General features: G+C 43.1%; 1 protein-coding gene across 7 annotated transcripts in view; it reads right to left on the bottom strand.

The window, feature by feature from the left end:
- The window catches only part of LOC125463994 (rabphilin-3A-like), a 214,379-nt gene that overhangs the window by 148,429 nt on the left and 38,033 nt on the right, over nucleotides 1-27,917 (bottom strand). For 4 of the 7 annotated variants that reach the window (XM_059654973.1, XM_059654977.1, XM_059654978.1 and 1 more), the window contains exon 1: nucleotides 5,430-5,695. The exons of 2 other annotated variants lie outside the window; for them this stretch is intronic. The gene's annotated coding sequence lies outside the window, so the exon portion shown is untranslated. Of the gene's footprint in view, nucleotides 1-5,429; nucleotides 5,697-27,917 lie in introns of those variants that run through there. One more of the 7 variants, XM_059654979.1, reaches the window with a different exon arrangement.

The following is a 27,917-nucleotide window of genomic DNA, read 5'->3' as shown; positions in this document are numbered from 1 at the left end:
GAATGACTAATTCAATCTACCTTTCACCAAATGCCATGATGTGATTTCAGCCCATGTCTCCCAGGTATGCAGTGACACCATCCCTACAACACTGCAACTTATATGATTCTCATAATACATAACTTCGAACAGAAGGGGAGAACTCCCCATGTCACAAGCTGAAGGTTTCAATTTAGGTGAAGCATGCAAGTCTTTTCTAGGAGTATAATGTTACAGATGTGTGGTATAGGGCCAGTCCTCCACAGTGACCAATGTTTCAAATAAAAATTCACAGGTCTCCCTCCAATTCTGAGACCGAGGGCTAGGTATTATACCAGTCACTGCCCCTTTCCAAGTGAGCTGCATTATATTACAGCTGCCTGTCTCACTCAAATATAGTTTGAATTGACATTTGTTGCATTTCTGTCATTACTTAATTAGATTTTTAGAATGGTTACAGAACTGAGTGAGGCCATTCAGCCAATCAGGTCCATGCCAGCTCTCTCCAAGATCAACTCTGCTTGTCCCACTCCCATGCCTCATGCCCACAGCCCAGCAGCTGTTCATCAAATTCCCTTTTAGAAGCCACATTTGAAATTGCTCCCACCACACTCTCAGAGAGTGCCTTCTGACCTCAGCCACTGTTTAAAAGGTTTTCACATCACTGTTGCATCTTTTACCAATCATTTTCAATCAATGTCCTCTGGTTCTTGACCTCTTCTACAACAGGAAATGTTCCTCCTTATTTATTTTGTCTAGAGCCCGCCTGAGTTTGAACACCATCAGATCTCATCTCAGCCTTCTATTCTCCAAAGGAGCACAGCCCGAGCATCACCAATTAATTAATCCTCGTAATCAAAGTCTCTTGTCTCTGGAATCATTCTGATAAATATTTTCTGTACCCACCTCTAGAACATTCACACCCTTCCTAAACTGCCATGCCCATAATTGACAGAATACATCATATTGAGGTTGCTCTAATGTTTTTGAAAGTTTTATCATGTATTCCATGTTTTTGTACTCCATGGCATGTTGATAAATTGAGGATCCTACTTTCCTTACCTTTCTCAACCTTCCATGATCTATATACATGTGCCCTCCAGTCGCTCTGTTCTTGTAACCCCTTTAGAATCATACCCTTTAGATGGTAGAGGGTTGTTTTTCAGACTGAAGGCCCATGACCAGAGGTGTGCCGTAAAGTTTGGTGCTGGGTCCACTACTTTTATATAAATGATGTGGGTTTGCAGATGACATTAAAATTGATGGTCTCGTGGACAACAGCAGAAGTGATCTCAGCGTACATTGGGCCCTTGATTGGATGAGCCAATGGGTCAACGAGTGGCAGGTGACATTTAATTTAGATAAATGTTAGGGTGTTGCATTTTGGTAAGGCAAACCAGGGCAGGACTTACAGTTAATGATAGGGCCTTGGGGAACATTGCTGAAAAAAGAAACCTGGGGTTGCAAGTGCATAGTTCCTTGAAAGTGGAGTCACAGGTGGTCAGGGTGGTGAAGATCTTTGGCATGCTTGCCTTCATTGGTCAGCGCATTGAGTAGAGAAGTTGGAATGTCATGTTGCAGCTATGCAGGACATTGGTGTTTCCACTTTTAGAATACCACATTCAATTCTGGTATCCCTGCTACAGGAAAAATGTTGCTAAACTTGAAAGTGTTCAAAAAAGGTTTAGAAGAATGTTGCCAGGATTGGAGGCTTTGAGTTATAGGGATAGTCTGAAATTGCCTGGGACTCTTCCCCTGGAGGATGAGAGGCTGAGGGGTGACCTTAAAGAGGTTTATAAAATCGAGAGGGGCATGGATAGGGTGAATAGTCAAGATCTTATTCCCTGGGTAGGGGAGTCCAAAATTTGGAGGGCACAGGTTTGTGGTGAGAGGGGCAAGATTTAAAAGGGACCTAACGGACAGTGTTTTCATGAAGATGGTGGTGTGTGTAGGGAATGAGCTGGAGGCTGGTACAATTATAACATTTAAAAAGCAACTGCTTCGGTACATGAATAGGAAGAGTTTAGAGAGGTGTGGGCCAAATGCTGGGATATGGGACGAGATCAGTTTAAGATAGCTGGTCAGTATGGAGCAGTTGGACTAAAGGATGTTTCTGTGCTGTACAACTCTTTTATTCTTTCCATTACACTGAGTGTCCTTATTCTTCCTACCAAATGAATCACATCTCTGTGTTACATTTCATCGTTGATGTGTCTGTTCATTCCACCAGTCTGTCCTCATGAAGCTTATCACTGTCCTCTTCCCCATTTCTAAGTTTTCCAAGTTGTGAGTTATCTGCCAGATGCCCTCTACACCTAAGACTGAGTCATTAATATAACATCAAGTCAGAGGTCTGGTACCAAGCCTTGGGGAATTACTGTGTCCACCATTTCCTCCAGTCACCATTACTCTTTGTTTCCTGTCACTGGCCAACGTTTTAAGCTGGCTGCCACTGTCTGTTTTATTCCTCATGCTTCAATTTGCTGACAAGTCACAGAATCATAGAACCTGTAGAATAGAATCCCTACAGTGCAGGCAGAGGCCATTCAGCCTATCTGCACCAATTCTCTGAACCGCATCCCATCCAGACCCAGATAGCAAACCCCCCCCCCCCCCCCCAACCTATCCCCATAACTCTACATTTCCCATGGCTAATCCGCCCAGCCTACACATTCCTGGACAATGTGAGCAATTTAGAATTGCCAATGCACCAGACCTGCAAATCTTTGGGCTGTGGGAGGAAACCAACACAAGAGTCAGGGAGAATACGCAAACTCTACTCAGTAAGTGGTATTTTATCAAATGCCTTTGGAGGTTGTGTGTATGCCACATCAACCCTCTCTTTTACTCCAAAAAACTCAAGCAAGGCACCCTTTGCTTTTAATAAATGGTGCTGCCTTCCTTAGTTGTCTCTTATCCAAGTGACTTAGTTTGGTAACACAAACAGGGGAGGGCTCTAGACCAGTTGGGATTGTAGAGCAGTTTGGAGTAATACATCATAATGACTACAGACAGTTGGGAGCCTGACAGAGTGTTAAAGATACCAATGTCAGGCAACAGCTTTCGTAAACCTCAAAACACAAATCAGACAAGTAATTGGAAATGCAGTCATCGTTACACCACAGGCCAACCTGGGCAGTAATAATAAGTACTTCAGAAATTCCCAACCTAACCTGGGAGGTCCTGGTAGTGGGGTGGGGGAGGGCAGAAACAGTTTGGAACGATTAAATGTTACAATTAATTTAAAATTAAAAATTAAAACACTTAAATTCCCTCCCTGTGGGAGAGAAAACTGAAGCTGGTCAGTGATGATGCAAAGGACAGGGCTCCTCCAACTACATCAAGCCAGAAGCAGCTGGAGGTGTTTGTGCTGGAGCCAAAAAGGAAGATGCACAGCCAACCACCCCAGCCCCCTCACTCCCGCACCGTTTCCCTGGCCATATAGAAAGCAGCACTGAGCCACGGGGATAGAGAGAAGCCACCTGCAGTAGGCAGGTTGGCAGGTCATGGGAAGCACCAAACTGCATTCCACCTCCCTACCCCAGGTTTTAGACCATTGGCTGCGTCTTGCAACCTGGCCAGCCAAATCCAGCTGGGAATTGTGACCTGGCCAGCCAAATCCAGCTGGGAATTGTGGCCTGGCCAGGCAAATCCAGCTGGGAATTGTGACCTGGCCAGGCAAATCCAGCTGGGAATTGTAACCCGGCCAGTTAAATCCAGCTGGGAATTGTAACCCGGCCAGTTAAATCCAGCTGAGAATTGTAACCCGGCCAGTTAAATCCAGCTGGGAATTGTAACCTGGCCAGTTAAATCCAGCTGGGGGGAACTGTAACCTGGCCAGTTAAATCCAGCTGGGAATTGTAACCTGGCCAGTTAAATCCAGCTGGGGGGGAACTGTGACCTGGCCGGTTAAATCCAGCTGGGAATTCAAACCAGCGCAAACAGCTGAACCTTCCGAGACAGCTTGGAGAACCGATGCAAGCCAATGTCAGGTGCGTACTGGGGGGAGTGAATGCCTCTGAAACAGCCTGCACTGGGCGTTAAACTGACAGCAGCAGTGACCAGCGCCGGAAAACTGTGCGCAAAGGATCGCGCTATCACTGCGCCGATTGCTCCGGCCATTCGTGCGCAGCCGGGCGCGCAGAAGTGGGAACTGCCACCTCTAAACCAGGAGAGGGGCTGAGCTGGGCTGAGTACTGTTCCCTCTCCAAAACTGGGACTTGAGAGATCCCAGCACCGAACCTGGACAGCTTGGTGGACAAGTCCCTGCCCATTAGGAGCCGGGCGGAATTCTGTCCAAAATCCATTGGATAACCGGAATGTCACAGCCAGCACGAATGTCTCTCGCAGTGTGCGCTGAATTTCAAACGCACGCTCGAGATTTGCAAGACATCTCTCTGAATCATCACCTCCACCCAAACCGAGTCTAGTTTTGGTAAATTCAGTGCAGAGAAGACCTACGCTACCACCCCGCCCCCCGACCCTTTCTTTACCAAAAAGTTTACATTTTAATGAAATCAAATGGAGCTTATCATGATCCGATTTCAACACGGTTAAAACTGTACTGGCATGTGAACGCTTCCTTGGTTAAAACCAGCCCCAGCTCTTTTTCTACACCCCCGTTCATAAAAGGAGCGAGTGGAAAGTGAACGCCTGAGAAAGCACGGTCGCTACCCACCGCCCACCCCGCAAGCGTACCGAGGTGTAAACATGTCCAATGCGGTACAACGGGGGGCTTTCGTTTTTCCCCGAGTCTCTCGCACGCACCTCCAGCTGTGCAACCACCCCCTAATGCATACACATCATGGGCACAGAGAAAAGGCACGATCCGCATGTCTGTGTGTCTCTCTGCCTGTGTGGGTGTGTCTGTGTGCCTGTCTGCCTGTGTGTATGTAACTGTGTGTGTCTACCTGTGTCTCTGTGAGTCTGCCTGTGTGTATGTCTGTGTCTCTGTGTGTCTATCTGCCTGTGTGTGTGTGTGTCTATGTGTCTCTGCCTGTGTGGGTGTGTGTATGTGTCTGCGTGTGTCTATCTGCCCGTGTGTGTGTGTGTTTCTATCTGTGTCTCTGCCTGTGTGGGCGTGTGTCTGTCTGTGTGGGTCCGGGGTTGGGGAAGGGATAAAGCAGGGTAACTCCCTGTTTCAACCCCCGGCTGCTCGGCACTAACACCCAAAAATTCCACATCACAGTGATTGAGGGCAGCTCCGGAAGCCGGGGTGGTCCGCACCCTCCAATCGCTTCACCGCCAGGCGACAGAACGGAACGATTATTAATTGACAGGGATCTTGTAATGTCCCGGGAAAGTGCGCTGAGCATCCCAGCACTTTGACAATTCAGTCCTGACAAGGGAAATAACTAATACCTAACGATTTAATGCTTTAAATACACGGTTTTTGTTGCGAGGAGGAGGTAACACATTGATAAATGATCAAAGACAAGCGTGAACATTACCTGAGGTTGGGATGAGATCCTCTGAGATTGTGCAAATCCTGTCCCGTGTGTGCTCTGATATGAATTCTGCTGCTTAACCGCAGTCAGCCCCTCTCCCAAGCCTTCTGTCTCTCAGCTCTGGTCCCTGGTTGTTGGATGCTCGACCCACGGCTGGTCAGCGCTGCCTGACACGTGGTGCCGCTAGTCAACACTGTTATCGTTCAAACTGAGAACTGAAAATAAAGACAGAGCGAAGCAGGCCCCTTCCTGAATGTGGCATCGAGGGGAACCGAATCCAATCAGTGTAACACCCGCCCCCGCCAGCCCTGCGGGCCTCTCCCTCCAGGTTTTACCGTCAGCGACTCCTCATCTGAGCAATACTTTCCTGGATCCACGCTCGCAACTCACTGAATTCCAGACACCGTTTATTTTCTAAAACACTTCTTCATCTTTACAAACACAAAACATTTCTCCCTCATCTTTGCAAACACAAAAAACATTTCTCCCTCATCTTTGCAAACTGGAAAAACATTTCTCCCTCATCTTTGCAAACACGAAAAACATTTCTCCCTCATCTTTGCAAACTGGAAAAACATTTCTCCCTCATCTTTGCAAACTGGAAAAACCTTTCTCCCTCATCTTTGCAAACACAAAACATTTCTCCCTCATCTTTACAAACACAAAAAGACATTTCTCCCATTTCTTGACTGCTTGTCCGCGCCCACCAAACCCACCATTAGTTGATTAGGTAAAATAAAAAGGGAAGAGTTTGCCTGGGAGCCGTTGAAGAGTAAGATTCACGTTCAGAAATTCCGTCGCGCAGTCAAGAAACCCGGGCGTTAGGTTAGGGTCAAACGCACGGGGTGGAATTTTGCACGGCGGTCCTTCCAAAAGCCGCGCTCCTGCATTGAAAAATTGCGAATTTGTTCACATGTGCCGTTTTGTGGCAAGTTCATCCCGCTGGCTGCGTTTGGGTCAGAGAGAGTAGGATGTGGCATTTTTATAAATTCCTACTTTGGAAATGAAACCAGTTTAACTCCAAGTTGACACACAGGCAGATTCTTAACAAGGCCTCACACCTAAAATACATTGTCTGACCTGGCATGTCACCTCTGGGACACTAAGGGAATTGATAAAACCTTTAGTCGTCTCAGGGCAGTGATTCGAAAGAAATTTGGGAATTTGCACATTAATCCTTTATTACTGATTAAAGATTTAACAACCTTCTTATGTTTGTTCAACACCTCTTCAGTTCTATGACCCTTTGATCTTTTGCTTATAAATTCTGTTTGATGCCGTCTCTCTCACAGACTCCTGAAAAAGGAACCAGACTCCGAAAGCTTGTATCTTCAAATAAACCTGTTGGACTATGACCTGGTGTGGTATGATTTTTGGTTTTACCCTGACAGATTCTTGATTCACATGCTGCTGTTTAGAAACATCAGTAGGGTTGAGGGCCGGAGGTGCATAGCTGACAAATGCTATTGAAGGGTCACTGGTCTCTGAACATTAAATGGGTTTTGGGAGAGATAACAGGAATTGCAGATGCTGAAGAATCCAAGATAACAAAGAGTGGAGCTGGATGAACACAGCAGGCCAAGCAGCATCTTAGGAGCACAAAAGCTGACGTTTCGGGCCTAGACCCTTGTTATTAAATGGGTTTTGCTGTTTTTACAGATGTTGCCAACCTGCTGAGTTTCTACAGCACTTTCTGCTTTTGTAGCTAACAATGATATGGCTATGGATGAGTGGATATCTTGTAGTGCAATGGTAGCATCCCTACCTCTGGCTCACCTACCCCAGAGGTGTGTCAGATACAAGTTAGACATAATTGGTGAGGGGACCAAATAGTTGTAACGTGTTCTGAAGAAGACTCACACTTGACTCAAAACATTAACTCTTTCTCTCCTCACAAATGCTGCGAGACTTGCTGAGTTTCTCCAATGCTTTCCATACATGGTTATTATAAGCGGTCTTGTGGTGCAGTGAGGGTGTTCCTACCTCTGTGCTAGAAGGTCTCTGTTCAAGACCCACTTTAGGATGAAGTGATTCTGGAGTTGCATCCAAACAGGTTAATTAAAATGGAGCTGTTGTGGGCAGTGTGTATGTTTTGGGCGATTGCACAATAACGTGCAAACCTTACTCTCTGTTTAAATGTAACTGAGTGGTGGGGGGGAGGTGCTGCTTTTAGTGACCAAGTTGAAGGATGGAAGTATCTGGGGCTGGGCTTTCACTATCGTACCCCATCAAAGGTAGGAACATTCCCAGTAAAATTGCTGCAAAGTGACAATTTCACAACAATTAGCCACAGCCTGTGTTACCATAGTAACAGAGTTTACATTGTGTATATCCACACAGTTGATCCAAAAGTACTCCTGTTGATTATTCCAAAGGAGATGGTGTGAGTCCAGAATTGGATCACTTGGATTGTTCTTGCTAAGTCTATGGATTTTTGAATTTTGTTCCCTATATGCCAAGAAATGGTTAAAATGGTCAATATTCATAATCCTGATACACAAGCAGAACAAAAAGGATTCTATTACCTTTAGGACTAATGAAAGAAATCACAGTGACTTTGCTTTTGTTTATTTCCTTTAGGACTTAGTTGAGGTGACCCAACTAAGCAAATTACCTTTGGTCTGTGGAAAGGTGTGTTTGCTCATGTCATTCTGAAATTTGAGACACTGGCAACGTGATCAAAAGACCCCACTAAATCAAAGGAAATCGCTTACAGTGTTGCCATGAAAAGTGGAAGCTGGAGGATAAAGAGCAATTTAGAATCCAACAAGGAAGACCATGAAATGGACAAAGAAAGGATGTACAGAATATTAATGCAAATCAGTGTGAAACATAAAGGCAGATTGTATAAGCCACCTTGAGCATATGAAAACGAAAACATTAGCAAGGCCAAGTGGTAATCCATTAATATGGACAGAGACAGGAGAAAATGTAATGGAAAGCAAAGAAATGGTGGAGAAACTAAACAATTACTTTGTATTCAAGGAGCAATATAACAAAATACCTTAAGATTGCATGACAAACAAGGATCTTGTGGAAATAAGGAAGTGAAAGAATTAATATTAATAGAGACATAGTGCTGAACTTGAAACATTAAGTAGATTAAAGGTTATTAAATCTCCTGGACCAGAAGAGCTCCATGCCAAAGTACTGAAGGAAGTGGCCTCAGAGATAGAGGATACATTGGTGGTTATCTTTCAAAATTTTGTTGATTCTAGAACAGTTCCTGTGAACTGGAAAGGAGGAAAAACAACCCCACTAATTAAGAAGGAAGGGAGAAAGAATGTGAAGAACTGTGGGCAAGTTGGTTCAGCTCCAATAGCAGGAAAGGTATTCGAATCCATTATAAGTGATGACATAACTGGCACTTTGAAAATAATGATACAGTTGGGTGGAGTCAATATAGATTTTTGAAAGGGTCATCACATTTGTCAAATCTGTGGGTTATTTTGAGAACAGTACTTGCAGCAGATATAGGAGAACCAGTATATGTGGTGTATTTGTGTTTTCAGAAGGCTATTGATAGGGTCTTGCACAGGAAGTTAGTAAACAAAAGTACAGTACTTGGGATTGGGGTATATACTATGATGGATTGAGAATATTCCCATATTCCTTGATACCAATAGTGCCCAGAAATCATTTAGCTTCTGTCCTGGTTGTACTCAATGATTCAGCTTCCTCAACTCTCTGGGGTAGAGAATTCCTAAGTTCACGAGGTTTGTACAAAGAAATTCCTCCTTATCTAAGTTTTAAATGGTCTATCCCTTGCCGAAGACCTCCTGCAGTTCTAGACCTACCTACAGGGGAAACATACAAAAAAGTTATAGCAGGAATAACCGCGAGGTTATGCTGCAGCTCTACAAAACCCTGGTGAGACCACACGTGGAATATTATGTCCAGTTCTGGTCGCCCTATTATAGGAAAGATGTGGAGGCTTTGGAGAGGGTGCAAAGGAGGTTTACCAGGATGCTGCCTGGACTGTAGGGCTTGTCTTATGAGGAGAGGTTGACTGAGTTCGGACTTTTCTCTCTGGAGAGAAGGAGGAAGAGAGGTGACCTGATCGAGGTGTACAAGGTAAGAGAGGCATGGATAGAGTCGATAGCCGGAGACTTTTCCCCAGGGCAGGACTGACTGCCACGAGGGGTCATAGTTTTAAGGTGTTAGGAGGAAGGTATAGAGGAGACGTCAGAGGGAGGTTCTTCACCCAGAGAGTTGTGAACGCACGGAATACTTTGCCAGTGGAAGTAGTGGAAGCAGAGTCATTAGTGACATTTAAGTGACTGCTGGACATGCACATGGACAGCAGTGAATTGAGGGGAATGTAGGTTAGATTATTTTACTTTTGGATTAGGATTATTCCATGGCACTACATCGTGGGCCGAAGGGCCTGTACTGTGCTGTACTTTTCAATCTATCTATGAATAAATGGATCATTCTCAGGGTGTCAAACTGTTACCACAGCTGTTCACAATCTTTATAAAACTTTTGGATATAATATTTCCAAATTTGCTGATGACACAAAACTAGGCAGAAATGTGAGTTGTGAGGATGATGCAAGGAAGTTTCAAAATTATTCGGAGAGACTAAGTGAGTGGGAAAATAATTGGCAGATGGAATACAATATGGAGAAGTATGAAGTTACTTACTTTAGTTGGATAACAGAAATACACAGTATTTATGAAATGAGAAATGTTGAAATTCAAAGAATTTATATGTCCTTGCCTTGTGTCATCGAAAACTAACATGCAGTTACAGCAAGTAATAAGGAAGGTAACTGGTGTGTTGACCTTCATTGCACAGGGATTGAGTGCAGGAGTAAACTGCAATTGTAAAGAGCTTTGATGAAACCACACCAGGAGTATTATGTACAATTTTGATTTCCTTATCTAAAGAACGATGTATTTGCCACAGAGGGAGTCATCAGACTAATCCTGGGATTACAGGATTTTATTGAGAAGAAATTGAGGAAACAAGGCCTGTATTTTCTAGCATTTTGCAAAATGAGAAGGAGGTAGGTTAGATGGGCTTGAGATTGGTATGACAGGTCGGCACAACGTCGAGGGCCGAAGGGCCTGTACTGTGCTGTTATGTTCTATGTTCTATATCAGTAAAATTTCAAAAATTCTTACAGGGCACAGCAGGGTGGATGGGGGTTGCAAGTTTCCCCTAGATGAGTCTAAAACTAATACAGTCTCAGTTAAGGAGCATTTAAAACTGAGATGGGGAGGAATTACTTCAAACAAACCTGCTGAATCACTGGATTTCTCTGCCTCAGATAGCCAAAGAAGCTGAATTATTGAATATTGTTATAAGTCAATTGATTTTTGGATACTAATGGTATCAAGGAATATGGGACTATTGGGAGAAAACAGCAAGGAAATAGATTATCTGCCATGAGCTGTGATTGGGGAGCAGGTTCAATGGGCCAAGTGGCCCACTTCTGCTCCATTTCCTCTGTTTCTTTGCTAGAATCATTGGACCAAGGAATCCATAATTATTTCAAGGCATCCAAACCCCCATTTAAACATCTCGCACTGATAGTCTGTGATGCTTCAACAGGCAAACACTTTCTAAAAGTATTCAATTAGAAAGGAGTCAATAGCAGGATTGAACCACCAAACATACACATTCCAGTTTCCATCTAATAAGCTTCCATGAAGATGCCAGTCAGCGACATTTGAGGTGGTGGACAAATGGATCAAAGCATTTTATTTTACATGAGACAGATTGTTACATTTTCTATATTTCAGCAACACCAACAACATACCTTTACGTAACATTTATTAACACAGAAAAATGCTGCAAGGTACTTCACAGAGGAGTAAGGAATAACAGATGGCCAGCCAAAGAAGGATTGATTAGAAGGCGTGATGAAAAGCTGATGAAAAAGAGTTTGAAGCAGCAGCGGGTGTACAAGTTGTACCTTTACTGCATAATGACTTGCTAATATTTTATAAACCTAGCAAAGCACCTGGCAGACCTTTATCTCAACATTTGGATGAAATAGTTTGCTCAAACTTGCTGCATTTTATGATGACTTCTGAGTTTATGTAATGACCCTGTCTTCTGAGGCCGTATAATGAACCAGTTACATCCTTTCACCTGGAAGCTAATCTATAAAACCATCAGGGGAATTGAGTTTAAGAGCCTTGAGGTTATGCTGCAGCTCTATAAAACTGTGGTTAGACCACACTTGGAATATTGTGTTCAATTCTGGTCACCTCATTATAGGAAAGATATGGAAGCTTTAGAGAGGTGCAGAGGAGATTTACAGGATGCTGCCTGGACTGGAGGGCAGGTCTCATGAGGAAAGGTTGAAGGAGCTAGGGCTTTTTTCACTGGAGCGAATAAGCATGAGAGGTGACTTGATAGAGTTTTACAAGATGATGAGAGGCATAGATAGAGTGGGTATTCAGAGACTTTTTCCCAGGGCAGAAATCTCTATTATGAGAGAGACATATTTTTAAGGTGATTGGAGGAAGGTATAGGGGAGATGACAGAGGTAGGTTCTTTACACAGAGAGTGGTGGGCGTGTGGAATGCGCTGCCGGCTGTGATAGTGCAGTCAGATACTTCAGAGACTTTTAAGTGACTCTTGGGTAGGCACATGGAGGATAGTAAAATGTGGGGTATGCAGGGTAGATTGATCTTAGTAGGATAATAGGTCAGCGCAACATCTTGGGCCGAAGGGCCTATACTGTGCTGTACTGTTCTATGTTCTATCACCTCACTCTTGTACTGAATGTCATACTCAATTATTCCAAACACTCACTTTTCTCAATGAGGAAATAATTTCCTCTGTAATTTCCTCTTCAGTCATTGTGCGATTATTCTGTAATCTAAGAGCTATTTGTGCAATCGCTCCAATGCTCTGCAATCATTCTCTGATTTTGTATAGTTGTTCAGTTTATCTTGAAAGCGGTAAAATGCAGACCATTAATTTTCAGTTTGCATCGTCTGATTTTAAAGCCTAGAACCTTAATGGACTGAAATAGCTTTAAAAAGGATAAAATACTGATTTAGAAATGGCCACAATGATCATTTGACCATAGGTTATAACAAGTTTTAGGTCATCAGCTCATGGCAGATCATCTATTTCCTTGCTGTTTTAGGAGACTACCAACAAACAAGAACGAATTTGAACTGAAAGTAACACATTAACAAAGAAACTGAAACAGTCAACCAGCTCCATATCTGCAGTTTTATTTATACCTTATGGAAAGTTTATGTGTTGCAGAGAAAAAAAGTCACCTGCAATTGACCAGATGAAGATTAAGGAATTCAGGGATTGAAGGAGACAAACTAGCTGTATTTCAAGGTGATATTTGTTTTACAGAGCAGTAAGAAGGATTTGTAATTGGACACAGCCTGTCAAGAAGGAAAGCGCCCAGCAATAGGGCTGATTAAAAAGAAACATCGGGGCATCAAAAACATACAACATGGAACAATACAGCACAGGAACGGGCCCACCAGCCCACAATGTTGTGCCGAACATGACGCCAAATTGCAACTAATCCCTTCTGCCTGTCCTTGGTCTATATCCCTCCATTCCTTGCATATTCATGTGCTTATCTAAAAGTCCCATAAATGCCCTTATCATATCTGCCGCGACCACCACATTCCAGACTCCCACCACTCTCTGTGCAAAAAAACTTGCCCCTCACATCTCCTCTGGATTTTCTCTTTCTCAGATGTTGAAACGTGGCTGTCAGTATTATCAGAACGCAATGATGAAATTCTCTTGAGCTGCTGAATTTCTCCGTTACCTTCCAAAGTCTCTCTCATCTGACCTTCATGGCTTTCAGGCCAATCTTCATCTTCAGATACTTTGCTACGTTTTTTAATTCCTTCAAGGGCCATGCTTTTACTTTCTCATAGGTTATCATGCCTGTTTGATAGAGATGTCAAAGGTCTTGATCACAGCAGCAACTTAAAGGACACCCAAAATGTTCAACACTACAGAGGATACAAGCCATGTTTTAAACAGCCATAACAAAGTGTGGAGCTGGATGAACACAGCAGGCCGAGCAGCATGATGAAGGGTCTAGGCCCGAAACGTCAGCTTTTGTGTTCCTAAGATGCTGCTTGGCCTGCTGTGTTCATCCAGCCCCACACTTTGTTATCTTGGATTCTACACCATCTGCAGTTCCCAATATCACTCATTTAATTCTGAGTTTGTTGAATAAAGGGTGGCTGCCTTTCTCATCACTTTTGAATGGTTAGCACAGCAATTAAAGTGGCCTATCAGTAGATGATACTGCTGTTGGAGAGCCGGCTGACAGGGAAAACTTATGAGGTTCACTTCCTCGTATCCAAGGAGGGCACAACTGACTGTGAGACAGGAAAAACGGGCTATTTTAATTGTGTTCCAGTTAGTGCCCAAGGCAGATTGACAAAAATTCCTCAGAAGCAGCCTGTTCTGACATATCTGGTATTTGAACAGCTTAAGCAACACACTTTTGATCAGTAGGCACAGACTTTAAAAACTGAGCTAACCCACAAAAATCTTCATGAGGTAATTCTCCTTAAGGAGTTCACTGATTCCACATCCTGGCCAACTCAGGCTTTTGTACAGAATTGGGGGCAGCAGGGTCCAGACTGATGACCATGCTGACTGACAACTATGAGTGAGCACACGGACCCATAACTCAGCTGGGCTGGGTTCTGCAAACTTTCACGGACCAGCGTAAGATATGGGAGATGTTCATACCCCAGAGAAAATCTAGAGAAGCAATGGAAGTCGGTCATAGAAAGCTGAACTGTGCCCGACTGTTAGAGGAAGAGAATTGGATGGAAGATGGGGCAGGAAACTGCCTCAAGTCCTTCCAATGTGGGGAGCCAAGTTAGGCACAGGGAAAATGGTTGGCTCAGGTATTCCACAGAAACTCAAGTAGCAAGATTGAGCTCTGTAGCATTAAAGGTGATTGTTGTCTGTTGACCAGGAGAGCTGTCAGGAGTTTGTCTTAAAAGGAATGGTAACACTAACAGTTTTAAATAGCCAGAGAAAGAATTTAGCATTCGCCAAGATGCCAGATGTTCATAGGTCTTCCTGGTGGAGTAAATTAAAACCTTTTTCATCTGGCAGAAAGTCAAATTCCTGTGTGCTGATAAAAGCACTAATGGGAAAGCGGTGCTGCTGGTTAGGGGATAACAAAGTGAGGAACTCGATGAACACAGCAGGCCAAGCAGCATCTCAGGAGCACAAAAGCTGATGTTTCGGGCCTAGACCCTTCATCAGAAAAAAAAATTCTTCTTTTTCTTCTGATGAAGGGCCTAGGCCTGAAACATCAGCTTTCCTGCTCTTCTGTTGCTGCTTGGCCTGCTGTGTTCATCCAGTTCCTCACCTTGTTATCTCGGATTCTCCAGCATCTGCAGTTCCTATTGGCGCTGTTGGTTAGGATTTATTTAGAGAGTAAACTTGTTATAAAGCTGGTATAGTCCCAAATTTGCGAATTCTGGGAATACATTAATTATTGGGGAGCAACCTGGCTGACATTAAATATACCTCTTGAAAATAATAGGTCGGTACAGAGAGGCTTGGCAGGCTGAGGAAAGCCAGCAGGAGGCAGCAGAGAGGCCAGGCACCAAGAGAAATTCAGAAGACCTACGGGAGGCAGTGAGGAATGTAGGGGCTAGGTTGACTCAAGAACAGTTAATCGAATTAAGTGGAAGTGAAAATCGCCATAGTCCCAGTGTACCATGGACTGCTCTGTCATTAACAAGATATGACTTGTGGAACCTGATGGTCAACATTCCTTGGGCAAGGAGCAAACCTGAGAAGGCAGAGCCTTCGTGATGACCTCAGCCAGCACAGGAACTGAATCTGTGCTGTTGGCCTGACTTTGTCTTAATGAAAAGGGCTGAAGACCAGCCAGCACCATTAGAAATGGCCAGAACAGAACACAAAGGAGTCAAAAGGGTCTGGGTTAGGCTAAAAGTCCTTAGAAAGCCCAGAAAGGACCAGGGAAGGTGAAAAGCAAAATGACAGGGCAGAGCCACAGACCCGATTAACAGATACCTTCACTGTATAATTTAAAGAGGGACCAGAGGAGTTTTCAAACAGCCCAGAAGGAAGTGAAAATACAGATTTGCTTCGAGGAAGAGTTACAGGGATGTATAGCAGAAGCGGATTGCTGTAGTGTTCCAGCAAGAGTGGAATAGGCCAGGAGCAAACTCATTCCCGAAACAAAGCAGTCACTATTGGTGAACACTACTGGGGGGTTGGGGGGGGCATATCATTGAGTTAAAAACAGAATTACTCACTGGGAGAAAAAAGGGACAGAACCACGATCAGTCCAATCAGATGAATGTAAAGTTTAATGACTGTGAGGTGAAGGTTGCAAGACCAAATGCCCTATAGTAGGGGAACATCAGGATACTACTACTAACTTCCTAGAAATCAAACTGCCTGAACCCAGTACACAGATTATAGATAGCAAGGTGTGGAGCTGGATGAACACAGCAGGCCAAGAAGCATCAGAGGAGCAGGAAAGCTGACGTTTCAGGCCTAGACCCGCCCAGAACATCAGCTTTCCTGCCTCACTGATGCTGCCTGGCCTGCTGTGTTCATCCAGCTCTGCACCTTGTTATCTCAGATTCTCCAACATCTGCAGTTCCTGCTAGCTCTGACACAGATGATAGAACTGGGTATTGAAGGGTTAAAACTTGCGCAGGCAGTGTGGCCAATGGAACAAGTGTGGCAGCCACTCCCAAAGCAGGTTTAGAACGTGGGTTAGAATGAAGGGAGTGAATGTGGAATGTGTGTGTGCTGTTGTCCCAACTGCTGTATCTCACTCTGACCTTGTAATGGAATGCATATTGTAAACAAGAAACAAACATTCTGTTTGCCTTCATTTCTTGATGTGGGAAGACATTGCAATTGTGTCAAAGTAAAGGACGATTTATTTTCCAACTTAATTATCTGATTTTAATCCGTTGCTTCTACATGGACTAAAATGGTTTTACAAAGGATAAAAGGAACAGATTTAAAATTACTCCAACAGTTAGTTGACCACACAGGTTAGAAAAGCTACATAGAATCATGCAGATGAAACCAGCTAGGGGAAGTAATTACATAGTGATGATGTCACTGGACTAGTAATTCAGAAATCCAGACCGTGGCAGATAGTGGAATTTCAATTTAATTTGATAAACCTGGAATTGAAAACTAATCTCGGTAATGATGACCATGGAACCTTCATCAATTGATCTGTAAGCTTATTTAGTTCACTAATGTCCTTTAGGGAAGGAAATCAGCCATCCTTATTCAGGTGAGGCCCATGTGCGACTGCAGACCCACCCACAGAGGTGTGGTTAATTCTGAGCTACCCTTTGAAAAGGGTAAACAAAACATTCAATTAGATAAGAGCATATAAAGTATAAGTAGGTGTACAGCTCTCATTAGGGCCTCAAATGTTCGTTTTGCCAGTGACTTCCACATACTATAAAAGAAAATTAAAGATGGTTCAGAACAATCAAGGCATTTTTAACAACAAAATCATTTGAACTGAAATTAATATTTTATCAAAAGACATTGTAACTCAGTTAGGCATGAATAAACCCTCATCTCCCATTTTGATTTACATCAGTTGGAAATGAAAAATATTGTCTACCATGGTCAGCGTGGAAACAGGGAAAGCAAACATTGGCACACACAAACTAACTGTTTTTCAGGGAGTTGCTTTTGATAGACCAGATGAGATGGATTTGTAACTGGAAATGGAGCAGTCTTTCTCTCTCTCTCTGTCCCCCCCCTTACTTTCTTTACCCCTTTCCTGCCATTATTCTTTGTAACCCATCTTCTCGCCAAGTATTCTATACTGCATAATAGTACCCTCTCTCATTACTCTGAATAATTGTTTTTCACCTTATTTTACTTTGTGTTCATTCTCATTCATATAATCCCACTTTCATTCTTCAGTGGAATTTTTCCCACCTTTATACTTATTACTTTGCATAATTACTCTGTGCTCCTTCCTAATATTCAATCCCAATATTCTCCGTCTCTCTCAGGCTCTTATATAACAATAACTTGCACAGTAAGGTGTCCAAAGGCATTTCACAGGAAAAATTGCCAAATAAAATACGACGCTAAGCAACCAGTGACCAAAAGCTCTGTGAAAGAAATAAATTTTAAGGAGCATCTTAAAATAAAAGGAGGTAAAGAAGTGGAGAAGTTCATGAAATTCCAGCACTTAAAGTCCAGTTAGTTAAAAGTGCACAGAAAAAAAAAGACATAGTTGCAAATAGTAGGCAATGAATTAACCTCTCTATATAGAAGTCCTACTCTTGCTATACTCAGTATGATCATTCTCTTTCTGAGTAGAACGGTTCTTTTCTGACATTTGTTAAACTTTTATGTGGCTCACAAACAAAGCCATAGATACAGCAGACCCAGGTCTGGAGTGAAATGCTGCCACCTTATGAATGACACAATGTTACTTGTTCTAATGGATATCTGCAGAACACATTGACAACTATAGTGTTTGTACCCTTGATTCCCTTCTTGTCCTGTCTGAAACACTTAGCTCCACGTGGCTTTGTCTCCTGGCTGGGGGGGGGGGGGGGGGGGGGGAAGGAAAGGAAAAGCTGAATGGGTAATGGATATTCTACATGGATGAGGGAAGGGAACATAATGATCCAATTACCTACTTTATGATCAATTTCTAGCATCAGGTAAAATACAGCAGAATGATGTATGGCACACATGAAGTCAGGGAGATATGAGAGGAGCAAAATTAAATTAATGAGTTTTGTTTTTGATTATATCTTCAAACACTCATTTTTCTCTTTAGGGAACAGTGTTAGAAGAATTCCTAGGCTGATAATTAACCTGTCAAACTATATCACGGCCAGCAAATTCTGGTACAGAACTCAAACCTGGTTTTTCTTACTCAGAGGAAGGGGCAGTATCACTGCACCACAAGACCTCTGCAATAATTGGGTAGAAAATGGTATTAATAGATAAATGAAAAATGCTTAACCCCTCAAAAGTGGAATAAAATATCACAAACTAGGTAAGAGACAGATAAATGCAGAGGAGTTTCCTGCTTGTAAATTCCAGTTCTGCAACCCTATCTCTTTTTACTGAGAGGCCAGCTTGCTCTACTGAATAAATCGAGGACTGCAGTGCAGCCTCTGCAGCAGATAAAAAATACATGATTAGAATTTTCTATTTTCCACAGAAAGTGAGATTTATTTTTAACAGGAGTCTTATTGGTACAGCAGTCACACAGCAAAGCTTCTTCCTGACACTTGTATCAGTCCATTGAAGAACAGCTAGTTTCATTAACCAGACTGCGGAATATCTGTCTTCATGCAATTAGCTGATTGCAGCATAGTGGTGCTACAATCCCAGTCCCTGAGCTAATATGAGAGGGGCTAGGGGGAAATCAGCCAGGGCTCCTGCTCATAATCAAATGTCACAATTGGCTAAAAGAAATAATGGGCACTGAGAAGATGGCGTAGTAGCTACATCACTGGACTAGTGAGTAAGAGGCCTAGGACATGCTTAAATACCACCATAACAGCTGCTGAAATTGAAATCCAGTTAATAAAATCCTGGAATTGAAAGCCACTCTCTGTATCATTGATAATTGCAAAACCCCATCTGGTTTAAGAAGGGAGAAAAGGAAATCTGCCATTCTCGCCTAGGCTGGCCTTCATGTGACTCCAGACCCATAACAATGTGGATGAGTTCATTGCCCTTTGAAATGGCTGAGCATGTTGCTCAGTTCAACGGCAGTTAGAGGTGGGGTCTTACCAGCAATACCCACACTCCATCAAAGAATAAAGGAAACAAAAAGCTAGCTTAGTCTTTAGATACTGACAGTCCAACACCAGCTTTGTAGGATTACTGCCCCTCAGATCCTTGCATGTGAGCAGGTCTGATCACCACATGGTGAGATCATGTTTCTTCAAGTCTGTGAAATCCATAACAGAGGGTCACAGTCTCATTACAAAGGGGTCACTGAGATAAGGGGATATTTCTTTATTTAGAGGATTGTGGATCCTTTGAACTGTCAGAGCTGTAGCTGCTCAGTTATTAATCCAACCAGTGTAGATCATTGGGCTCCAAAGGGAAATGAGGATAGTGCAGGAGTTGATGGATGAAGATCAGGAATGATCATGCTGAATGCCAGAGCATGTTCAAAAGACAAAATGCTGCTACTATTTCTTTTGTTTCTCTGCATGTACGGTTGCCTGTGTCCATGGAATGTCCTGGATCAAACTCAGTTAATCTTATCAATCACATGTCTCTCTTGGTCAGTTGCCCCGACATGCTGGGAAGGAAATTCCTGAGTCAGAAGCTGCAGCCCAAATGACAAAAGGATTTCTTTGAGAGGCTGGGAGAGACAGCATCAGAGAGGGGAGTGCCTGACCCAAATCAGCCAGCAGACAGATTGAACGGACCTGATGTGAAGCCAGCTTGTGTCCTTTAGGGAAGGAAATCTGCCATCGTCATCTGGTCTGGCCTACATATGACTCCAGATCCACAGTTATTCGGTTGATCCTTAACTTCCCCCGATACTCCTACCAGTCTATTAAAGAACAACTTGTTTCATTAAATAGGCTGTCAGACTCTTAACAGGCCCTAGCAATCTATTCAGTTCAAGGGAAGTTAGGGATGGGCTACTCATGTTGTCCTTTCCAGTGATGTATATAGTCCATGAAAGATTATATTTAAAAGAAAACACCAAATGTACCTGCTGTTTTATAGCATCCAAGTGAAATCAGCCTTCTCGGGATCTCCAGCTTTGATACAAACAGCAGGATTGTGGATAGAGCCGGACACACCTTACAGAGCAGATGTGTACCCATGTCACACTGCTTTCCAGTCCTTACCCAACATCCCACCAGCATCCACATCTAGAAGATTATTAGTCACCCTTTCCCCCAGCTCCCTCTAGGACAAGGTTCACTCCTCCTCCACTCCCAAAACCACACGCCCCCGTCCCATGGCACCTTCTTCTGTAACTGCATAAGGTGTAACATTTACCTCCCTCCCTGCTCAGCATCCAAAGGCCTAAACACACCTTCCAGAGGAAGCAGCAGTTTAGCTGCACTTCACACAATCTATCTACTGCATTCACTGCCCACAATGTGGTCTCCTCTACATTGGGGAAATGAAGCGCAGACTGGGTGACTGCTACACAGAACACCTATGTTCTGTCTGCAGAAAAGACCCTGAACTTCCAATTGCCCACCACGTCAACACACCACCTTGTTACTTGGCCAAAATCCCTGTCCCAGGCTTGCTGCAGTGCTCCGACAAAGCACAGCACAAGCTGGAAGAACAGTACCTCATTTTCAACCTGGGCGTTCTACAGCTTTCTGGACTCAAAATCGAGTTCAACAATTTTAGGGCTTGAGACACCTTCTCCCCCATCCTGCCCCCAACCCCCACACACCAGGCCTTGTTATCACAAAGTCTGCTGTTAGACACAACCCATTTTTAGCCATCAACAGCCCCCATTAGTAGCTATTCATTTTCCTTGGCCTAATGTTATCCACTCCTTTGTCTGTTCAAATGTTTTTCTCTCTCTTTGGGCTCTATCTCCATCTATCATTTACTCCTTTCCATTCCCCCACCCTATGTTCTGCATAAAAACCAACCCTTTCCTAGCTATCACCAGTTCTGAGAAGGGTCGCTGGACCCGAAACGGTAACTCTGATTTCTCTCCACAGTGGCTGCCAAACCTGCTGAGATCTTCCAGTAATTTCTGTTTCAGTGCTAGGTAATTGAAGTTTGTTTTGACAAGATAATTAGTCAAGTCTATGTTGTCAGCATACTGTTTAGTTTGGTACAAATATGAAATCACTGCTCAAAAACATGTCGGAGAGTAACTTTGAAAAGGAGAATTGAATAAATGCTTGAAAAGGGTAAATGTTGCAAGACTGTCAGAAGATGAACTAATACAATGGCCTTTCAGCAAGCCAGCACAGATGTGATAGGCCAAGCGGCCTGCTTGAGCTGGGTGATTCTGTTCTAGAAGGCAAATGGTCGAATGTCGTGATAGAGCGTTTGCTTGATTCATTGGTTAGCTGGGTATTTGCAGCAGAATGCAAATAACCTGAAATAATTTCCTTCTTCATGTTAGCACTGAGACATTACCACAGGAGATGTGAGATAAGGCACAGGAGAACAGAGCCATCTGTTACAATTAGGGTAATTTAGAATCATCTAGCAGGACAGGCACAAATAAACACCAGGCAATGGAGGTTTAATTGAAGTCAGCCATAAGAAAATCGCTTATGTTTTAAGGTGTAATTGGCTCAATGGACAAAGCTCTAATTTTCAGTTCTGAGAGAGGGTCAAAAGACCCGAAACGTTAACAGATGCTGCCAGACCTGTTCAGCTTTTCCAGCAACTTTTGTTTTTGTTTCTGATTTTCAGCATCCACAGTTCGTTCAGTTTTTATTTAATTACCCTGAAATAAGTTTAAATATCATGTAGCTCTCCAGTCCAATTCTCTTACAATTCTATGGATATTTTCTAATCAAGCTTTTCAAAGATGTTATTACACACCTCTGGAACAGGTGAGTCTCTACCACTGGCAGGGACACTACCATTGTGCCACAAGAGACCACCTAACAACTGCATATGCAATATACATGTGTGTAGTTCAATACAATTATTACAAGGATCCCAGATAGATTTGAGGGCAGGGTAAAATCCATACTGGACCTGAGAGCTCATGAGGCTCAAAGCTGGCTTGGTGTGGATTACCAGCCAGTGACAAGAATAATAAGAAAATCAGAAAATTTCTAGAGAAACTCAAAAAGTCTGGCAGCATCCATGGAGAGAAAGCAGAGTTAACATTTTGGATCCAGTGACCATTCTTCACAACAGAAAATAACAAAGACCCATCCAATGTTAACCTCAGGTAAAGACAGACATCAAAAAAGTGGTGTCCATTTATATGAGAGATAGTAGGAACTGCAGACGCTGGAGAGTCTTACATAACAAGGTGTAGAGCTGGATGGACACAGCAGGCCAAGCAGCATCAAGGGAGCAGGAAGGCTGACGTTTCGGGTCTAGACCCTTCTTCAGGACCTTCATCCAGCTCCATACTTTGTCATCTCCATTTATATAACACCATTCAGGGTACCAGGATGTCATAAAGCACTTTAAAGCCAATGAACTATTTATGTTTTAAAAGAGCAGTCACTGTTGTAATGTAGGAGATGTGGCAGCCAAATGTCCCAAATAGCAATGTGTTATGGCTAGATCATCTGTTTTTGTGATTATGTTAATGAAGGGATAATGGCGACACCTTGCAGGAAGGTGCAGTTAATGCTAATAATCAGCCACCACGGAATGTTGGAGCAGGCTTGAGGGATCTCATAGATTCCTGCTGTTGTTCCTTTTCCGTTCGTATTATATTAGATTTTATTACAACGTATGCCTAAGTACAAGAGCACAGGAGTACAGTAAAAAGTGTACAGAGTCGCCACTCTCCAGCACCATCTCACAATACAATAGTTAGAATTAAAAACAAGAGCCAAAATTAAAGAAACTGAAACAAAAGGAAAATATAATGTTCATATCACTCTCACTGCCAGTGCAATTTGAGCCTGGCTCACCAACGCCACTTAGACTGGACCCACCAATGTTAAAGCTGCCACACTCCAGCGCCATCACTTGCCACTGGTCCCACCTCGCCAATGCAACCATCTTGGAATCTATTGACGTATCAGAGTCCACAACCTTCCTGAACAAACGCAAGAGTGCAACTCTTTGAACAAGTGCTGACATCAAACCTGGACAGATTTTTTATACAGTGGGTCCTGATCTTGCAGGTGAAATTTTACTGGGTAGCAAAAGACAACGAACATTTTAAAGCATAATACATTTTTCAATGCTTGATTTATGAATGACAGTTTTCTACAAACTCCAGAATGAAAATTCTCACATAGTGGAGAGCACCTGTGAAGTTTTGCTACTGACATTCCTTGGGGATTTTTGCTTATCATCTGTAGTTGCAATGATTTGATCATTATCCTTACACTGAGGTTATTAATAAATCTTGTGAGTAGCAAAAGGTCCTGGAACATTTTCCTGCAGGGCTTCTACTATGCACTTCTGCTTGAGCATCAAATTGCCACTTGCATCAGCTCAGTCAGTTCCTCTGTTGTTGAGCCAACTCCCTACCAGCCTTACCACTTTGCCATTGAGCTGTTTTGATTATAATTTTTTTGTGATAAATCCTACCAAATACTTAGGTAGACCTATCGTTTTGCTGCTGTCATCCACCAGGGCAGTAACATCATCAATAATAAGGGACATGCTTTGTGTATTAATTAATCCATTTACTGAGCCCAGTTTCACTCCTGTTTATTACCTCTCCCTGACTACAGTACATGGTTATGAATGACTTCATTTGTAACAGATACCTTGGTATTTCCTGTCTGGATGCAATCTCACATTTACCAGTGTCGTGCCTCCATTCTCTCCCTGGAACTTGAAAAACACACAGTGGATATTATCAGCAATAACAAAGCAGTGAACAAGCTCGGATACGTTTCCTATAAGCTCCAATCCTGATAGCTTGGAATTCACAGAATGTTTGCATGTGCATCTTTCATTTAGTCTGGGCCCAGTTGCTGTGATGCACTGAAATTGTTCAATGTTGCAACAGGAGCTCAGATTGTGAGAATTGGGTCTCAGTTTATTCTGAGGCCAGTTCCTGATATCTCATCAACGAGTCTTCTTCGAATCATCGTATATGTATGTGTGGATTATTTTTATTTTGTTTTTATTTGTTGATGGGATGTGGGCTTCATTTATTTCCCATCTCTAATTGCCTAGAGGCCAACAAACAATCAACTCCCAACACTGTTGAGGTTGGAGGCACACGTAAACCAAACCAGCTAAAGACAGCAGAATTCCACCTAAAGGGCGTTAGTGAACTAGATTCCTTTTTTTTTTAAGAGGATATTAACAGTAGTCACCATTAGACTGGAATCTTATTGAATTCAAATGTCACCATGTGCCATGGTGGGATTAGTCATAGTGTCATAGTCATGGTCATACAGCACGGAAACAGACCCTTCAGTCCAACTAGTCCGCACCAACCATAATCCCAAACAAAAACTAGTCTCATCTGCCCAAGCTTGCCCCATATTCCTCCAAGCATTTCCTATTTATATACTTTATCTAAATGTCCTTTAAACATTGTGACTGTACCCACATCCACCACTACATCTGAAAGTTCATTCCACACATGAGCCATTCTCTGTGTAAAGAAAACTGTCCCTCCTGTCTTTTTTTGAATCTTTCTCCTCTCACCTTAAAAATATGCCCCCTAGTCTTGAAGTTCCCACCCTAGGGAACATACACCTGCCATTCACCTTATCTATGCCCTATTCAAACCTATATCCCCCTAATATTTGCCTGGAGCTCTGGATGACCAGCCTAGTGACATTGCCATATGGTACATGCTCCTTTAGATATTGGGTTTGGAAACTTTGGTTATGTTAGGTTTGGTGTCCTGAAGCATTGAATAATCTGCTGACTCTCACTGTTAAGTGATCAATATATGAAGACTATCCACTAGAGTGAGGTATGTAAGGGAAGTTCTTCCGTCCAAAAATTGGAGCGAGAATAAGCAGAAGAGTTGGGACAGGAATAGAAGCTAATGAGAAGGTGTACATCTGATACTTCACAGATGTACACCTAATACATCACAAGTCCACTTTCGCCATCTCACAGGATAAACATTCGATCCCTCACAGAATACTATCAGCTTTCCGGTTTTGGGGAAGTCCTGGATGATCTCCAAAAATACCCATGAATTCTTAAAGATCATTCACTGTATGAAAGCAGCTTAAATGTGATGCCTGCTCTTTTCCTTTTATTGCTGCTTATACCAGGATCTCTGCATGCTGACAGATGTACCTGCTGATACTGTGATTTTCAACGGGATTAATTAATTATATTTTTAAGAAAAGGACTTTATCATTTCTAGCAGAAGTCAATGAATTTAAGTAAATTAACCCTGAATCAGCAGGTGAGGGCTATATCAAGGATCTCTGAACATTACACAGGCTCTTTGTAAAAGTGATTTATCTGCAGCTGGAGCAGTCAGGCAGGCATTAGTCGCTACCCTGCTATCTCCTACTGGTGCAGGCAGTGTAGTTCATTTATCCACTGCATCAATCGATGAACATGGACAAAGAGGCTGCTTGCTCCCAAACTGCAGCAGAAGAGCAGAGTGCTCAAAGCACAGCAATGCAGAGATATTCCACTGGCCTGTGTTTAATCCTAACCTAACAGGGGACTTGGAAATATTCAACTCTCACCTGTGCCTTTATAGATACACTTATTAGAAATAAATCGTAATAGATACAGTGACTAAAGATGCAATTATTATAGCCATTTATTATAGGTACAGTTATTATAGAGATAGTTGTTGTAGCTCTTGAGATTTCGCAGTTCCAGATTTCCCCTGTTTGTAAACAGTGCAGACTGGCACAGGAATGGCTCAAAATGGCCACTGAGGTTGTAGTGTGGCAACTTGACATTTTTTTCACATGCTGAAACTATAGAGTTATGCAATGAGCACAGCATGGTAGAAGGTCATTCGGTCCATCATATTAGTGCTAGCCCTCTATAAAAACAACCTACCTAGTCTCACTCCCATAATCACCCCTTTGTAGATAATTATCCAATCAAACTTGACCAGCTCTGTCTCCCCGTGCCTCCTGTCTCCCCCCACAATGATTTTTTTTTTGGTTCAGTGACAGTTCCATGCCTTTGGGCACTCTCTAGGATTTTTCCCAACCTTGGGTCCATTTGGTGACAGCTTTGTCGTCCCAAGTGCATTTTGAATGATGTTTAAAAATCAGACCAGGGCTGGATTAGCGTAGCTGTATCCTAACATTTGAACAGCTATGAATCCCTTATTCACGCTCCTCCCAAATCCCAGGAGTTAAAATAGAGGGCAAAGTTCTGATGCAAATGGGGAGGTAGGTATTCAGCCCTGATTCTACGCCCCTGCCCAGTCCATTCTCATTGGCTGCAAAGTGTGTCAATATTGGGCCTCATGCATCTGCGTAGTTTCCTGGTGTTCCTCTGCAATAGTGATGAAGATCTTTATCTATGCTTCCCAGAGATGGTATTGAAGGTGTTACTGATTTGCTGAATGAATGTCTAGGAGCAAGGTAAGAGATAGTGAAGGGGTGATTATGCTTCCCTGTCACATTGCGATGGCTGCGAAATGCAAGTTTTCTCGACAGAAAACTGAAAACAAACGACTCCCTGGGTAGCACACAGAGACCTGCAGGTCAAGGAGGGAAGCAGAACTCACCAGCCGAGCAGTCACGACTGTTCAATCTGTGTTTAAGGAGAAACTAGATAAGTACGTGAGGGAGAAAGGAGACAGGGTGAGATGGAGTAGGGTTGGAGGACAAATCCCATTTGTCATCAACACTGAGATAGACCTGTGGGCTGCATCATGCTAATATGAGAGAATTCAAGTAAGGGAGGTTTTCAAACTAGGTACTTATTAACATTTCGTGAAATAATTGGCAATCTGAACACTGAGGAACTAGGAGAGGCTGATTCTGGGGTTGGTTGGCGAGCGATCACAGAGAGGAGATGTGGTGAGTGTATGTGTTAACAGGGTTCCAAGATGTGATCCTCAGACCAGGAAGTGAAAGCACGGTCTCCAAACCAAAGAGGAAACCTACATTTCATTTTAAAACAACTTCTATCATTGCCCAAGATAATAAAATGTGAGGCTGGATGAACACAGCAGGCCAAGCAGCATCTCAGGAGCACAAAAGCTGACGTTTTGGGCCTAGACCCTTCATCAGAGAGCATCTTGGATTCTCCAGCATCTGCAGCTCCCATTATCTCTATCATTGCCCAGCTGGGTAAAATAGTAAAACCTGCAAACAATACATACCGGTCCATGTGGTCTTGTTTTTTCGAAGTTGTGTGTTTTACTGCTGTGTTTCTAGGTGGACATCAGATTACTGTTCCAGTACAGGGCACAGTACATTTATTTCTGAATCTGGCTGGGCGGGGGGCGGTAACTCCTGATTGGATATGAGGAGTATCATTGCTCAGCCAATCAGACTGTGGTAGACCATTTGGGTTGAAGCCATTGGTGGACCTTGATGATCAGAACCTCATCTCCATATTGAAAGCAGGCCTCTCATGCCTGGTGTAAACATCACATTAAATCCCTTCCAGCACAAGGTAACAAATTCCTGATTTAATGGCAACCCAGCACCTCTCTCAGAAGATTCTATTCAGGCTGGGGGAGGCGGGGGGTGTCAGGTTAAGTTTAATGTGATGGTTTTCAGAGCCATTAAGTGTGGAAAATCTAAAGAAGGTCTTGGGGTCACGGCGGGGGGGGGGGGTGATGATTGGTGAGGGAGGGGTCAACACATCCACTTTCACTTATGAGTGATGTTCAGTTCAGGATCAAAGAAGGAGCATGGAGTGAAAAATGCAAAGGCCACTTTTAGGAAAGGGGAGCAT

This window comes from Stegostoma tigrinum, chromosome 26 (genome assembly GCF_030684315.1).
Source record: "Stegostoma tigrinum isolate sSteTig4 chromosome 26, sSteTig4.hap1, whole genome shotgun sequence".
Taxonomy (NCBI): domain Eukaryota; kingdom Metazoa; phylum Chordata; class Chondrichthyes; order Orectolobiformes; family Stegostomatidae; genus Stegostoma; species Stegostoma tigrinum.
This window is presented reverse-complemented; position numbering and strand designations above follow the sequence as displayed.